Source organism: Crocodylus porosus, unplaced genomic scaffold (assembly GCF_001723895.1).
Source record: "Crocodylus porosus isolate Cpor-Errol unplaced genomic scaffold, CroPor_comp1, whole genome shotgun sequence".
NCBI classification, from domain to species: domain Eukaryota; kingdom Metazoa; phylum Chordata; order Crocodylia; family Crocodylidae; genus Crocodylus; species Crocodylus porosus.
The window spans coordinates 31,751,216-31,768,418 of NW_017728949.1; the positions used below are offsets into that span (position 1 = coordinate 31,751,216).

The 17,203-nt window shown below is 40.9% G+C and overlaps 1 protein-coding gene across 1 annotated transcript in view; it reads left to right on the forward strand.

The window, feature by feature from the left end:
• The window catches only part of CALCRL (calcitonin receptor like receptor), a 109,242-nt gene that overhangs the window by 43,923 nt on the left and 48,116 nt on the right, over positions 1–17,203 (forward strand). The window contains exon 2 of the mRNA XM_019553978.1: positions 16,614–16,704. The gene's annotated coding sequence lies outside the window, so the exon portion shown is untranslated. The remainder of the gene's footprint in view (positions 1–16,613; positions 16,705–17,203) is intronic.

Sequence of the window (17,203 nt, forward strand, 5' to 3'; positions counted from 1 at the left end):
TTGGGCAGGGGGCTGGACTCGATGATCTCCCGAGGTCCCTTCCAGCCCTAATGTCTATGAAATCTATGAAATCTATGAGTGTGGCAAACTTAAAATGAAAGCAAGGGGACTTCTAACCCAGCATCTTATTGTATGTTACATAGTTTCTGTGCAGTTTTCATGCATTTTTTAAAAATGTTACTAGGAAAGTAAATAAGAGATCTCACCATTCTGCCACGTTTAAGTTATGACATTCAAAAGTCCAGGGATTCCAAACTGCTGATTTTTGTCTGTTAAAAAACACAATTTAGTTAAAAATTCATATGTAAGGAACATCTACTGGATCTTGCCTTTTCAGGTTACTAGATAACGTTCATGAGATGTGACATTTTAAAATTATTAAGGAAATATTTAAAATTATGGCTTCTTAGGCTAAACTGGGAAAGCCTTTGAAGTAGTTGGAGGTTCATTTTAGTTCAAGTAAGCTACAGAATTGCTCCTATTTAAAGCTTCTCTGAACTCATTTGAACTTCTTTGAAATAGTAAGTCAGTCAGAAATCTCTTGTGAGAACAGACGTCATTGCCAAAATTTCTGGAAGTTCATTTCCAGCCAGTCCAGAACTTCTCTGTGGGTATTTTGGTTCTTACACTTCTTATATGAAAGCAGGAAGTTCAGGAGCCTGTGTAAATTTAGAAAAGAAGCAAAAGAAAAAGTATGATGCTGTGGGTATTTGCACATGTACTTACCTTTGCTTGTTTCCTTGTTGCTTTGAAGCCAAAGGACAAAAATTGAACAAGACTAAGGTCTTGATTCAAATGTATACAAAGGTGCATTATGGCAATCTGAGAATGGCTGGTGTTTATATAATTTATAACAAATATTAAGGTTCTTTTCCCAAAGTGGTGCAACGTAGCCTTCCTGTAAATAAGAATGAAATCCTTAGATTGTAGGGGATTGGGACATTAGCTTATTCCAGAGGTATAATATACTTCTGGTCAGTGACTGGGGAAGTGGCACCTGTATGGCCACTCTGTCTGTGCCCAGTCAAAGTTAGCTCCCAAGGCTGGTTTCCCAGTTACCCAACCTAGCTACACTAGGTTCATTGTTTGCTGAGGTTTTAATTTTTGTTAAACATCTAAATGTTTCTGAAACACAGTGGTGATTTAGGGGGAACTCTGATCCAAATCCTTTGGGTTTCCTAGTAAAAGATTTCTAGCCAAATGGGAAGAAAACCCATCTCATTAAGAGTCTTGGAGAAAGGCAGACAAACCTAAAACAACAAAGGGGCTAATGCATTTTGGTTAACAAAGACTTCCATTTCCAGTGCCTTGCTTTTGACCTTGAGAAAAAACCTTGCACTATGGTAATATTGTTCATGTAACGTTAGCATGTGTGAATGGAGCAGAAACAAAACTTTTTAAACAAGGCCAGTTGAGAAAATGACTTCCTGCTGTAAACATCTTCTCAAAAAACCTTTGGATCTTTTTTCAGTCATCATTTAGTAAACAGCATTGAATAGAGTCATTCAAATAAAGAACACCAACTGAGAAGGTACAGAAAGAGAGCACAATTTTCTCCCTGCAGCCCTGGGAGCACAATGTACTCCCTGGGCTTGAAGCCTCTGGAAGAAATCAAACAGTTGACCAAAGGTATCTATGAGAGTGTTGTTTAATTTTGTTTATGAACGTGTTGGTGTATACCAATTGTTTTAATTCAGAACAATTGAAAGGGAAAGCACTCTTCATTTATTTTCTATGTTTAAATGTGCTAGTATATAACAGGATATTTTTCCTGTTTTGTGGTTTAAGCCATAAAGTTCAAGTCTTTGGGTGAGTTTCTGTGCCTTTCCTGAAAACCATGTTTTCCAGAACTTGCAAGTGAAGGAATAGGGTTTAAAGTAGCCTTAAGCCACGTTTGCATCCTCTTAGTTCTGTGGTCTTCCATGGCCCATAAGCTAATGCTTATGTGCATTATAGCACCAATCACGGGAAGACAGTACCACCCACTGCAGATTGTCAGTGCACAAGACAAATTATTTTTAAAATAGAAATTTTATAAGATATTGAGAGACTGGAAACATTTCAGAAACAGATTCTAACATCCTTCAGATGTTCACTGTCCTGAATATGCAGCTGAGATGAAGCATTCACAGCTAGATATTGGCAAGAGGATTCAGTAACTCCAGTAACTTGCTCACATCTGCAGTTGTTTCTGCTTCAGTATGAAATTGGTCTAGACTGAGGTCACATTAGTAATACATCCCTCTGAAGTCTAGTGTTTGGCAGCATCTCAGTAGCACTAAGATTTTCTATGGATGTTTATGTACTGTTGTGCTCTAATTTCAATTGTAATCTTATTTTTTTTGAACACGTGGTGGACTATCAAGGATGGAAGAGGCAATGATGCATTAACTATTCCTAATGGGGAAACAGTAAGGAAACTCATTTTTTTCATGGCTTGGATTACATGTCATTGATTTTTATAGATAATCCCTTCAATTCAAAACAATGTGAACCCATTCCCATCCCAAAACATCCCTGTGGCAACTACAGCAGCTGCTTCCAAGAAACAGCCAAATTAGGTTATTCATCATTTCAGTGTTCTCAGGGGGCACATCTACACATTCATTAATGAGCTTCTCCTAATGGGCATTAAATTTAGTACCTCCAATATGAGGTACTAAATAAATGCACATTAGGCTATCCTAATTCACAGTAGTGAAAGTACATACTTTTTAAAATGATGCTTAATGTGCAATAGCCTGTTTTTACTGTGCATAGCATATTAGCCTGGGCTTTACTCAACGCTTCAGTGCACAGTAACATAGCCTACTTGCTTTAAAGTGCATGTGTAGATGTGCCTAGTGTTATTTAAGAGCTAAGAACAAGGAGGCAAACCAACCACTGTGATCAGGGTCCACTGACAAAGCATAAAAAATCTGTACTGTAAAAGGATAGGCTCCCACTGTTAAAGTTTTAAATAATGAATTGTTTTAATTCATTCCATAGCTTAGGTTAAACAGCTGCCTGGTAGAAAAAGCTGCTGAAGCACTGTGATAGTCTGCAGATAGCACCTGTTCATTTTTTTAAAAAAAAATTAACAGAATGGTTTAGTAAGGATAGTGAACTGTATTGCTGTATTGTAAGGATTAGGATTTTAGCTTTCTAGGCATGGTAAATGCTGGCTTGGATACAGTGATGGAGCAGTGAAATAAACCTCTGGGACCAATTCTAGGGATATGTTGATAGTGCATACCACTGGCTGTTATGCATAGTGTTTTCAAGAAAGTGACTTCCCCTTCTGCAAAACAAGAATATTACTATTAGCCTATCATATTTTGACGTGGCTTTCATTAATACCTTGAAAGATCTTTCAGATCTCAGATACAGCATTTTGTAGAAATGCAAGGTATAATTTACAATTAATTTTAAATGTGTTATTAAAATATAAATAATAACTATTCTCACTTGTTGAAAACAATAAAATCTTTTCTTTTTACTGATGCCTCAGTTAAGTAACTTGGTTCATTTTTAAGAGAGCACTTCAAGTGTGTTCTTGTTTGGAACAAATATCTTTCATTGACAGACCTTTTTAATATGATGGCCTAATATCAAAATGGTGACCATTTGGAAAGCTGCCACTTGTGTTATTCAGGATATTCTGACTGCTAAAACTGACTCATTTTCATTGGGGAGGAAGTGGGTGCAAGATTACTTGGAAATTTTACTTTAATGCTACTTAAAACAGTAAGTGTAACAGTGCATTTCTTTTTTTAACAAATTTTTGTTTTAGGTGGTGTGCAGAACCAGAAATAAAGCTCTTGGCACAAAGGTTTCACAGGAAAGAAAGTTATTTTCAATGTCTATTGAGAACATGTTTTTAAAACAGGAAAAAACATACATTATGGTTGATAATAGATCCCTGCAAAGGTTAGCACCATTAAATGGCTTTGCCATCTTTTAAAGAGAGAACTTCATGTCCTGCAGTAGCAGTCCTCTCTAAATCACCATTCAAAACAGTCAGGAACATCTTCCCATTCAATTTCTTTGCAATGGATAATGTATTTTTAATGCCTAATGTAACATTTATTAGTGTCAATAAATAATTAATAATGAGTTTTGCTTCATAAAGTACAGTATGAAAATACCTTTTAAGTAGAGAGTAGTTGGTTGAAAAAGTTACAAGCAAAATGATAAACAAAGAGTGCTCAATTAGAAATGCAAAAACATAATTTAAAATCTATTGTTTTTACACTAGGATTCCCAGAAATAAAGAAATCTAGCCACACACATTTTTAGACCTAGGTCAAGTGATTAAGTTGGACCCTGTCTTTATCTGATGTACACGTACTTCTTAACAGCTATTGAATTCAGGATCATGGCTGTTTTTAGTTATGCTTTTTTTTAAACCAGAGTAAATAGTAATAGAGTTATGTCATAACTGTAACACAGAACAAAAAATAGTGTGTTTTATATAAAAGCCATTTGTGACTCATTAAAAATGACCCATCCAGGCCACCCAGAGATGTTGTTTTAAAATGTAATTAGTGCTTAGAGTCCTAACAGCATTTTCTTGCATTTTGTCACAGTCCACAAGGATTTGGTACCAGCTCTCCCCATAAAGATTATTTTATAAATTCTACCAGTTTGTGCCATGGCATTTAAGATAGAAATGAGTGTGCACTGGTATCAAGCCATGCTGTTGTGACTGCTTCTCTCAAGGAGGAAAAATAGCTAGAGCTCTGAATAGGAAACACATTACAATTGACAATATGTTGTGAAGTGGTTCTGGAAGAGTGTAACTTTTCAGTTTGTTCTGAGTAACTTGGTTTCTAAAATAAAGAAATAAACATTATTCCCAGCTATTTTTTCTTGTACCAGTAGCTGTTCTACCAACAATACAATTGGATGGTCCCCATGCCTAAGTACAGACAGTCAAAAAGCCCAAGGCTGAATTGATTCAGTCTTGGCAGGTTAGATTAAGCTGCAAAAATTGAACCAATAAGCAAATGAACAGCTAGTCACTTTTGATTCAGGAAGTGCATCCACATGCCTGCAGTGGCTTAAGTCAGAAGTTAGGGGACACAAGAGCATGGCTCTGTAGCATGTAACCAGCCATGGGCTGTGTATCCACTTCCTCTTCCTGCTGTCCTTGAGCTCTCAGGGATTTGCAGTCCACAATCCACAGCAGGTCTCTGCAGAGTTTCTCATCACTTCTTCTTCCTGCTTCCAGGTGCCTCTGAGATTTGTAGTTCACAGTTGCAGCCAGCACTAAGCAAGCAGGGCAGGGCAGCTCCATACTCAGGAGAAGAGAAGTTGAACCACCCTCCCTGGCCTCAGACTCCAGAAGGGTTTACCTGGGGGGGCAGTGAGCCAGTGGTGTCTGCTCCAGCTAGGGAGCTGAGGGGCAGGACAAGCTCTACTCTCTGGAGCCAACAGCCCAGCCCAGGGCTGCAAAATGCTGGGATGCTGGAGGGACTCTGATTTAACTTGAACCAGGAAGGGGTCTGGGACAGAAGTTTCATAAACTGGTTTGACCTACACCAGTTAAGTCTGATGCTACATTCACCCAGCTTTATCTTAAACCAGTTTCAGCCATTTTGCAACTGGTTTATGTATACTAAACTTCTGTTCTGCTACAGGCTTATACCAGTTTCTGATCACTTAAACTGGTTTATGTGTAACTTCTGTTCCTAGCCTATGTGTAGGTGATCCTGAGTATCCTGTCCCCTTCTATATGTAACCCCTGGTTCTCTCAAATTAAATGGAAAACTTAACACATATGTGGGGCTCATTCTAATGAAAGGCACTAGATAGACAGAGAGGCACGGAGAGGATGGAGCAGAAGCGAAAATACATTATCCTTTTATCACAAGTTCCTTTCCATCCTTAGTACCACCACCAGTCATGCCTCAGACATCTACTCTTCTTCTTTACTTTTGGCTCCAACATATGCACTAGATGTCTGGCCTCTATGGAAGCCCTGTCAGTGTAGTGTCATTAGAGACAGATATGTTTTAGTGGACTAGAGCCATGAGGACATGTTACCCCTGACCTCCCACTGTTGTTGAAGGATCCACAGATTTGTGGGTAAGCATTATAGTCTAGTGTGCATGAAGGCAACAATACTGTCCCTATTACTTCCATGTCTGAAGTTGCCTTGTACGTTTTTAGACTGGAGGAGGCAGTCAGGCCTGTGGCGTCTCCTCAGAATGACTTGCAGAGCTTTTGAGATGAATACAAAGGATACATTTGCAGAGAGAGAAAGTGACTGTATACAACCCAGAAAAAAAGTAGTACTATCAACTATCCTGTGATAGCTCTTCAGGATTTTTAGGTTAAGGACAGATGGCTGAAAAGCCCAAGGGTGAATTGATTCAATCTTTGCAGGTTAGTCCAAGCTACATAGGTTGGACCAATAAGCAAGTAAACAGAAATTCACTTTTGATTTCAGAAATGCAGCCACATGCCTACAGTGGCCCAAGCCAGAAGCTCTGGGGTACTAAAATACACCTCCCTGCTTGGCTGAAGTAGACAGGTTGGGCCAAAGCTAGCCCACCCACACAGCAAGGTGGGACTTGTGGGGGGAGGTGCAAAGCATCCTGGGATGTGAATTAACTTGAGTCTGTAGAGGATCTCAGAGAGAAGTTCCATAAACCCATTAAACCTAAATCAGTTAAGTCTGATACTACATCCATCCAAGTTTATCTTACAGTGGTTTCAGCCATTTTGAAAGTGGTTTATGTGCTGAACTTCTGTTGTGTTACAGTTTTGAGCTGGTTTCTGATCACTCATATTTATGTATAATGTCCCCTAGCCTCAATCTTATTGTGAACAGCAAAAGGCATTATTGATTACCTCTTGCATTATCTGTTGGGTATGGGAAACTAAATTTAACTGGGTGGTAGCCAAAAGTTTTTAACAGGGAAAAGTGCATGGGAGTAATTCAGTGTATTACAATATTATCCATCAGCTATCTTGTAATCAATACAAGTCTTCTGGAAAACCATTTTATTTTTAAATGGTAAAAAATGTTTCAGTGCAGAGAGTATAAATCAGTGGTTCTCAACATTTTCAGTCTGGGCACCATTCCACAACTTTTTTTGAATGTGGTGGCATCCTTAGTTGAGAAACACACTGTGCTTAATTTATCTTAGAGCTTCTCAATAGGTGATGCTGCATCCAGATAAAAGTGCTCCACATGCTTGCTGCATAGCAAGACAAGGAAAGACAACAGCATATGCACAGGCAGGAGACCAAGCTTGTGCTCCAGCCCTTTCCAGTCTCACTCTGTACAGCATCTTCCAGAAACAGAGGTGCACATGACAGGTAGAACTGTCCCACCTGCCTCTATTTCTAGAAGGAAAGGAGAGGGGGCTGGACCAGAAACAGCTACAGCCAAGTGTTGCTCTCCAGCCTGCTTTTGACTGCAGAGCAGCAGCATTGCCAAGTCCACTTATAAGGTGGAATTGGGCTTGTTTTTTTTAAAATTGCTTTAATTTTTTGAGAGTTGTAGGTTGAAAAGCACCCCTACACCATTCTCTTGAAATGCTTTGGGCATGTTTTGGACTTGTTTTTAAAGGTAGTCCCACTATTTTTTTCTTGCAAGATTTGGTAACGCTGCTTATCAGAGAGCCCGAATGCAGGAGGAGTACTCGGGGCAGTTTTACCTGACCTCCACCACAGCCATGTCTTGCGTTGCATCACCCCTGAGAGGGTCTCATTGCACCCTTGTTGTGAACCACTAACTGAGTTCTTTGAACTATACCACTTTAGTTCTCTTGAATATGTCTTCAACCACCTCTTTCCTTTCAAGATCACTCAGAAAAACTGGCAGAAGGTACCATTTCATGCTGGGCTAAAAGTCCAGTTGGTGTATTAAAAAGTTGTTGTAAATTTTAGCAACAATAAATGTGAGTTACCGTGATGTCATATTTCTCCCCATTTTCTCTCTAATACCTCTGATTAGCCTTCAGGCTGCAGCTGTTCCATGAATACTTAGAACACCTGGGGAAAGTTGTAGGGGTTCAGTGGGTGAAACAGCAACAGAAATGCAGGTAGCTTTGAATATTTCCTATACTTGTTCTGCAGCCATTGAATAGATGTTGCATGCATTCCCCAGCACTGTCACTGTTCTATCAAATTGAACTTGATCTAATAGGAAAAATCCTTACTTGTAATCCAGGGTCCAGGATTTGATTCTGTCCCCTTTGTAATCCATAACACATTCTGCACAGTTGTCTCCTTTGTAATATGTTGGGAGTTGCTTTTTGATCACACTTGCCACCAATAACATTTGTTCTAATAGCAGGAGCTGCCTTAATTATACCTAATGACTTCCTAAACACTAATATTTCACAAAGATGCTCTATGTGGTTTAATTAGTCCTTTTTCTACTACGCATAAATTTAAGAGATTATATTTATTGTGTGTTAAAAAAGGGAACTACAGTGAGTGAGCCAAATACTCCTTACATGAAACAGTGCTGTCAGAGTCATCATTGACACACCAGTGACAATTTGGCCTAGTATGGGAAGTTAAGCTATGTCTACTAGTTGTTTTACCTGAATTATCTAAAACAATATATGGCTCTTATTAATTCAAGCAAAACATTAATTCAACACATAGAAATATTCAACATGCCACATAAAATAATTAACCCACCTTTATCCAATGGAAAGCATCCTGGAAAACAGCCTTTGCTATAACATGGTTGATGAGGAGTTAGCACTGTTTCTTTCATAGCTCAAGTGCTGGAAAAATATTTTGTAGTTTGCAAATATGTCTGTACAATGCTGCTGGTAAAACATTTCTAAATGTCTCCCTCACCTGTGTGGGGATTCTTAAAGTGCTCTTGACTGTGATTTATTCAATGGCATTGCTGCAAAGTGAATTCTGGTGGTCTGAAATTATGCTTCTCATATCTAACACGTTAATTATTAACTAGCTCCAACTGGTTGTAAGAGGTCTGACTGTGAGAGGTCTGAATAAAAGCTAACGGTTGGGTAATCCCATTTAGTTGAACAGTTAGTTCTTTTAAAATTGGTTGAAATCCTACGAGACCATTCCTCACGAACTGAAAAGAAATGTATCAGATTATGAGCATTTTCAAATTATACTACATGGGCCTTCAGCAGAGTTGGATACTTTGCAATCTACTTTCAGTTTTGCAAATTAATCTCTAAAATATGCAGTACCATATTAATCAAGCTGGTTAATTAAGAGTTGAAATGGATCTGCTCCTGTAAGATGCAGAGTTCTCCTTCAAAAGTCAATGGGGCTTGCAGGTGGTCAGTGTGGCACAGGAAGAGGCTCTCTTTGCTGTTCCATTTGTACCATTATTTCAGTCTGAGAGTTCCTCTTACTTTGCCAACATGCTTGCAGGGGATTCAAGTTAATGAGAAGTCTGGATAACTTCCAGCTTGTCCGCATGTTGGGCTGAACCAAACAAAATCTTTCCCTGTTGTTTTAAAAGTTTTGAGTCCTATACTCCTAACTCTTTGGAAGACTGCAACTTTGTCTCTCTAATTTGCTATGAGTAAGTCTGTCTCCAAAAATAAAAAGTAAACATTATTGTGATTTATTTTTGATTTTCCCCAGTATAGTCTGTAGATAATACAGCTAGACAGTGCATCTAGGATCCCCACATGTAGATTACCCTGAGCATTCTGGTTCAAAAGTAACACGAAATATAAATGTCTTGTAAAAACAGTAATTTGGGGGGTTATTTCAACTGATTTAAAACCAAGAAAGATAATTGAGAGAGACTGTATTGACATAAAATAGTTACTCCAATTTTTCAACCAGTGAGGTTTAGGTAGATATTTGTTCCTAAAACTGTAAGTCCACTATTGCACATTTTTAAATGACTTGGAAAGCAAATTGAAGCTTGTAATTTTTTTCTGGAAAATCTCTTGTACAATCTAATCAAATATTGCTACATGGTATATACCCACTGCAGGAGTTCTGTGACTGTGTTAAGTATGCCTACACAAATAAGGCTTTGCCCCAAAATATACAATGGGCACGTCTACACATGCATTAATGCACCAGACTTATGGCATATTAAGTTTAGTACCTATTATAACAGCTACTAAACTTAATGTGCCATAATCACTGCTACTGCACAGTAGCGCTGGCATGCCTTTTATGTGACGCTAATACATAGTAGATTAATTCTACTAAGCATTAGTGCGTTAGTATGGCTTTTGCTGTGACATGCTAATATGCGGTAGAATTAGCCTGCTGTGCGCCTCCATTGTTACATACATAAAGGCTTAAGCCTTAAATAATATCTTATAGAGAAAAGCTTATATATATATATATTTTGTACCAAGTAGGGCAAAAGGATAGATGTTCGAGTCCAGAGGGGGTTTTTTTAAAATATAAAGTAAGTTTTATCTTTTTTGGCATTAAAATGATTACTTTCTAGAGTTCAACCAGGATTAAATTTATTTTCTGGAGGAAGGGAAAAAAGTAAAAGCAGAAGCAGCTCATGGTGCAGGCAAGATGTCTGTACAGAGAAAACTAGGGAGAAAGAAATGGAAGCATCTGTTAAAGCTATATGAGCATGTTTTTTTGGCCACATTTAGCCTACAGTTGCCACACAACTTCCTGCAATAGATGCCTCTGCTATCAATGAGGCACACAGTAAAGAGAAAAACAGGCAGTTCATGTGATTTGTAAGGTATCTGATATTCAGTAAAAATAAGATACAAGTGTATCTTATTAACTGATTAAGTGTACCAGATTAACTGATCTACTGTTGAAATTTCATTACATCATTGTATGGGGGCAGTAATGGGGCAGGCAATGGAGGGGTGGTGGGGAACAGGCAAGGTGGAGGCAGTGGGGCAGGCAGTGAGAGAGGCTGTCAGCTTGCCACTCGCCCCCACACACACTTGTCCCCCATTGCACCTCCCCCCACCCCTGCAGCCTCATTTTGCCTTGATTCCCCCTTTGCCTGTTCCCCCATCAAGTCCTCTCCATGCTGCTTCTGTCTTTTGCAGCCTCAGGTCCCTGCCTCACCTTCCCCCTGCCTGCCCCCCCTTACCTTTGCTCTGTATCACCTGGCTCCATCCCTACTGTAGCCTGGGGCATGGAGCACAGCTCCAGGCTGGCCCCATAGCAGCAGCATGGAGCTGGTACCCAACACTGCTGCTATGAGGCTGGGCTAGAGCACATGGTCCAGGGTGCAGTGAGGACACAGCTTGCTGGCACAGAGCAAAGGTAAGAAGTGCAGCAGAGTGGGAGAAATGGAGAAGGGCAGGGGGAGGTGTGTGTATAGAGGCAGAGGGGGACAGGAAGCAGCTGTGGTTGTGGCTGCAGCTCCAGCTTCAGCTCCACCTCTAGCTCCAACCCCAGGTTTGGGCCAGAGCCACCGCAGCTGCTTGCCCTCCTGCACTCCCCCCCCCCCACACTTCCTCATGTTTGATTGTAAGACAAGGGTCTTTTTTCCCATGTTAAATGAGCAGAAAAAACTTTGTAATAATCAAGTAAATACAATATTCCATCTCTAATGTGTAAGTCAATAATCAGTGGCTAACTTACTGAATCTCCCTCCAGCATGGGATAACCTGAAAAGGCTCATAGTGCGAGCATATACGATCTTCTATAAAGCTGCATTTTTACTGGGCTTATTTTTAATATACTGAAGTTAATTTCAACTCCCAAATGATACCTGGTCTCTCTCATTATACAATTGTCAGTTACAGCCAACACACAGCTTGATAGCATCAGTATAAGTATGTTTTCTCCATATTATTTTTTTGGGTTGCTAACCAGAATTGGTGATAAATGGAGTTTATTTTAATAGTAAAAATGTTTTTTGACAAACATCAAAATCAGTGTTTTTGTCAGAAACAGTATTTTAGTCAAAAAGGAAGTTCTTAAGTTCTGAAATACCTCTGCAGTACTTCCTAGGAATTGCTCTTTGGGTTCCTCATGCTCCCATTATCTTCTATATAGTCTTCCTGGTTGGAATTCACTTTCTGCAATACATCTAGTGTTCACTCTTGGGGAAAAGTAGTACGTCAAGACAGTCACAAGTTTACAATAGATCTCCAGCTGGAAGGGCCTGGCCGTTAGGATAAAAGCAGGTATGAGTATGGGACAACCAATTCTGACTCCCATGCACCAATATTGCAGCATTTCAGTTTCAAAATACTGGTTTCTGGGCAACATGTATACATGCACAACATGCATTTTTTTGTTTCTAAACATTCACTTTTAATTTTTACTGAAAATCAACATTTTTGACAACATGATACTTTTGAGAGAAAGTATTTGTTTGAAAACTCATATATTGTTGAAAAAATATATATTTGATGGGAAATCAAAAAGTATTTGATTTGTCAGCTTTCCAGCCTTACAATCTATGAATCTTACATTATCTTCAGGGCCTCATTGGCTAGGGGCAGACCTTACACACAAACCAGTTTAAGTCATCAGAAACTGGTTTAAGCCTGTAACAGAATATAAATTCACTGCACATGTACCAGTTTAAAAAGGGCTGAGACTAGTTTAAGATAAATCTGGTTGAATATAGTATCAGACTTAACTGATTTGGGTCAAACTGGTTTATGAAACTTCTGTCCCAGACCACTTCCTAGTTTAAGTTAAATCAGAGTCCTCCAGCATCCCAGAATGCTCTATAGGCCTGGGCTGGGTTGGGCTGTCTGTTCCAGCCAAGCAGGGTTGACCCCACCCCTTTCTTCCCTAGCCAGAGCACTAACACTGCTCTGGCTGGCTGAGAAGAAGCTGGGGATGGGAAACCCTTCTCTGGAGTGCTGCTGGATCTGCCCGGCAAGGGGGCAGCAGCCCTTGCCAGGTGTTCCTGTCCCATAACCCCCTCACTGCTCCAGTGGCAGAAGCAGCGGCAAGGGCAGACTCCAGTAGCCTGAGGAGAAGTGGAGGTTTAAGCCTCGCATTGCGGGCAGGGCAGCACAGGCACCGATAGGCACTGATAGGGTCCATTGCCTCACTGTCCACACTCCTGGCCTGTGGAAGTTTGTCCCACAGCCCAGGAGTGCAGCCCAGTCCAGCCTGGCCTGAGTCTCAGGAGAGCAGGCAGTGACTGGGCCATGGCAGCACACCCTTTCCTTTCCTGGTAATGGAGGGAACCCTCGCAGCAGGCAGAGGTGAGGCATCTGTCACCCACTGCCTGCTTATAGTACTCGAGGTGGGCTGCCACAAGCCAGTCACTGCCTAAGCCCCTGGGCTACGGAGCCAGGCCAAACCGACCTGCACTCCTGGCCCACAGGATCAGCCTGGACTGGAGTGTGACAGTCCATTGCCTCTCCCAGCCACTGCCCAAGAACCTGGCCCACAGCAACCTACCCTGAGTGCCCGGTGCCACCACGAGCAGGTGGCAGGTGACAGATGATTCACCTGTGCTCGCTGCAGTAGTTTAGGGAGGGGATGGGGAGTCACTGCAACCCGCTTGTAAACCATGGCGCCCATGAACCCCTCCCCCTGGGGCTGCCCCAGCCTAGGAGGCACCAGTGAGTGGGCTCCCCCCCTCCCTGCAACCAGGTCACATCCCTCCTCCCTACAGCCAGCTGGCCACTCCTTGAAGGACTCAGCCTAGGACACTGTGCTGGTGCCCCCTCATCGCTGCTACCTGCAATGGGGGGATTAAACCCCACCCCTTCCTGCAGGCTACTAGCATCTGGCTGCTGCAGCCCCAGGTGCATGAGCTAAGCCTGTCAATGCTCACACTGCCCACCCCCCTGCAATGAGGAGATTAAACCCCCCCTTTCCCTCAGGCTACTGGGGTCTGGCCCCACCCCTGCTGCCAGCCAGGGAGTGAGCAAGGATGGGAGCGGGGCTGGGGACCCCTGACAGAGGCTGTTTCCCGCTGCCTCTCCAGGCAGACCCCATTTGGGGTCTCTGTAGGCCAGGGTAGGGGGTTTAAACACCTCCCCAGTCACACGCAGGCTTGTCCAAGTGTGGCCATGTCCCCCCCAGCTTAGTTTCCCTCCAGCCAAGGGCTCATTCTACCATCCCCCAGCTTCTGACCTGAGCCACTGCAGGCATGTGGCTACATATCCAGAGTCAAAAGTGAATACCTGTTCACTTCCTTATTGGTTCAGTCTATGCAGGTTAGACTAACACTAAAAAAAATTGGTATCGTTCATGTTTTGGGGGTATAGGTTGTAACCATGTTGGTAAGAACATAAGCAGACAAGGGTGTTTTTGGGTAAATCCAATGTCTTTTATTAGACTAACTAAAGTTACTTATATTTCATTATGCCAGAGGTATCAACATATGTAATTAATGCAACTGAATACACTCCAGCACAATGTCAGTCTGAGTAAATTAATTCCAATGTTACTATCTATGTGTGCATTTAAGTTTAGGAAATTACTGTGCTTCCGGATACCACTTGTATCTGATAGGACTATCCAGCGGTGCAGTAAATTAGTCTATTGCACCTAATTGCTACACTCATGTAGACAGTGATACTTTATTGTGCAGCAAATTAGTCTACTGCATAGTAAGGCATTTTTTGTAGACAGAGAATCATAGAATCATAGAATCAATGAGTCGGAAGGGACCTAGACAGATCATCTAGCCCGACACCCTGCCATGGGCAGGAAGGAGCACTGGAGGTGGCAGGGGTCATAAGATTCCAGCCAGGTGCCTATCTAGTCTCCTCCTGAAGATGCCCAGCAAGAACTCAAGTTCCTTAGGCTTCTTTCAACAATAAGGTTGAAATAGCCTCTGCTATTAACTGCTGCTTTCTATTATAGTCTTCAAATGTCTCAACCTTCATATTTTCCAAGTTAAATATTTATTTTGCATTATTTGCTCTTGCAACACTTCCTCAGTGTCATCTGTGGCTTCCATTTATATTTTTCAGATCATTAATAGGATCTCATTCTATCAACAGTTCCCCCAATCCAGTACATCAAGCTATTTTTCAGTCTTCCTAACAATGTTAAGAATTCATTTTGAGTGAGCAAATCCCAGGACATGCTGTAAGAAATATTTACTGAAGTCCAACAGACTAATGAATGTCCCTTACTCCAGGCCACGTTGGAGTAGAGGACTCTATACAGCTTAAAGTTTTGGAGATATTGCTGAGGAAAGCATTCAGAGCATTATGGACTTGATCTCACCTCTTATCTACAAAGAATAATTGGAAACATAGCATTAGACATTGGAAGACTTGATATGAGAAGCCTACAAACCACTAGCTGCAAAAAAGATTTGGGTTATTTAAGGTTCTGGGCTAGTGGGCAATCAATATCTTTTCCTATGTTGATTCTTTCTTATGAAATGTCTAACGCTGTTTACATACACTGTTATGTAAATGGTCTTAGACCCTGAATCAAAACAGCCAAACTCTGCTTTCTTTGTACTATACAAGAATTTAAAGGTAAATGGAAGAACACAATTTGAACTCAGGGCATTATTTGATTTTCATGCTAACTCTGTCATCTAGCCTATGCTTTAGGGAAAGGATTTAGGGATTCTTGTAAGGAAAATGTTTCAAACTCTTAGCTCAGTTTGGTTACATAGACCAGCAAAATCCTTATTGCATTCGCCATGCCATGCCCCTTGTGGCCATTTCACCATCCCTATGCATACAATGGAGCAGTCCTAGCCACCCTGCTGCATTTTTTGGGTAGAAGACCACAGACATCTGTTATCCCTTTTTACCAGGGGCAATGAGTACGGGGTGCATGTGGGCATGGAGGTGCACCCCTTGCAATAAGGCACTGCCGACACTGCTGCTTGCCAACCCCTGGTTGGCGCTCGCCCCCCGCCTGCTGCCAACAGTGCCAGTGACATCTGCAGGAGCTCCCCCGCTTACTGCCGCCGAGCTCCCACCACCGCACTCCCACTGCCGCCAGTGCAGCTGTGTCCCCCCACCAGCTGGGGACACGTGCTTTTTACCCAAGTAGTTCACTACTACTTTCTCTGGCTTCTGTAAAAGTTGAGCAGGTTTTTGATCTGTCTGAATGGAACAGTCTATACTGTCAAAAATCTGTTAGCAGTTAGAATCATATGCATTTTAGATGTTACATTTACAAACACAGTAGCTAATAACAGATGCAACAGTGCTCCTTCCTTGTCTCTCTCTCAGAGGATGATCACTTCAAGGACCTACTTTCAACAATCCTTTTCACATACTGCTTCATTCCAAAGAATTGTTGTGATTCACCTCAGAAGGATTGCCTGCATATTAGTCAACCCATTTTAAGTCTTCAAAACAACACAGTGGAAGTCATGTTTTAGCAGGCAGCGCTAAAGTACTACATATATTGGTAGTAAAAGGGAGACAGAGAAAATGTTGGGCCAAATTTATCTTTTGTATAAACAGACACAGTCATAAGTGACTTTAAACCCACAATAGGGCTGAGCTAAGGTTTGTCTTAAAACTGATAATTATGTTGGACAGACTGTGCAACCTACAAAATAAGTGGCTCTGACTGTTTACTTGTACTACAGTAAAGATGAGAGGCCAGGGCCCCATTGTACAAATATACATAAGACAGGCAGAGCACTTGTTTAACACAACTGTTATGTCTAAAAGAATCTTTTCTGTGTGACAGGCTTTTTGTGAAATAATCCCTGTGGCCATCTTATGATTGGTTATGAATGTCAATGAATCACTTTCTTGTAGGATATGACTACTGGGTAAGACAACATCTCAAAGACAAGAGTGAGTATGAACAAAGGGAAAATGTTGTTTGAGTCTGAAGACTGCTTTACATGTAAGTAACCAGCTCCGTATTACATTCTTTCTTCAATATATAATAAATTATTTATGTGGTTTAAATAGTACTCTGTTAGTATTAGTGGTATTATCCACACCACTGAGCTCAGTTTATTATCGTTCTCTACTACAACACTGTTTGCTACTACTACTATTGAAGGAACTTGATGGTAATAAGGTAAAATATGATAGCTGATCAACATTTAAAAAGCCCCTTTCTATATGAATCATACATTTATGTTAGAAAATGTAGAACATAAACATGTGGAAGGTAAAATATGATTGCCGCTCTACATTTAAAAAGCCCCTTTCTATATGAATCATACATTTACGTTAGAAAATGTAGAAGACCTTATGAAACCAACTTCTCAGTACTCACATGAGGATGCTTCATAAGTCCGAGGATTGCTTGTATTTATGCAAATCCAAGGTGACCCTGAATTTAAGACAATCATCCAGCAATTAGATTCTTTACATGGAAATCTAGAAATTAGTTA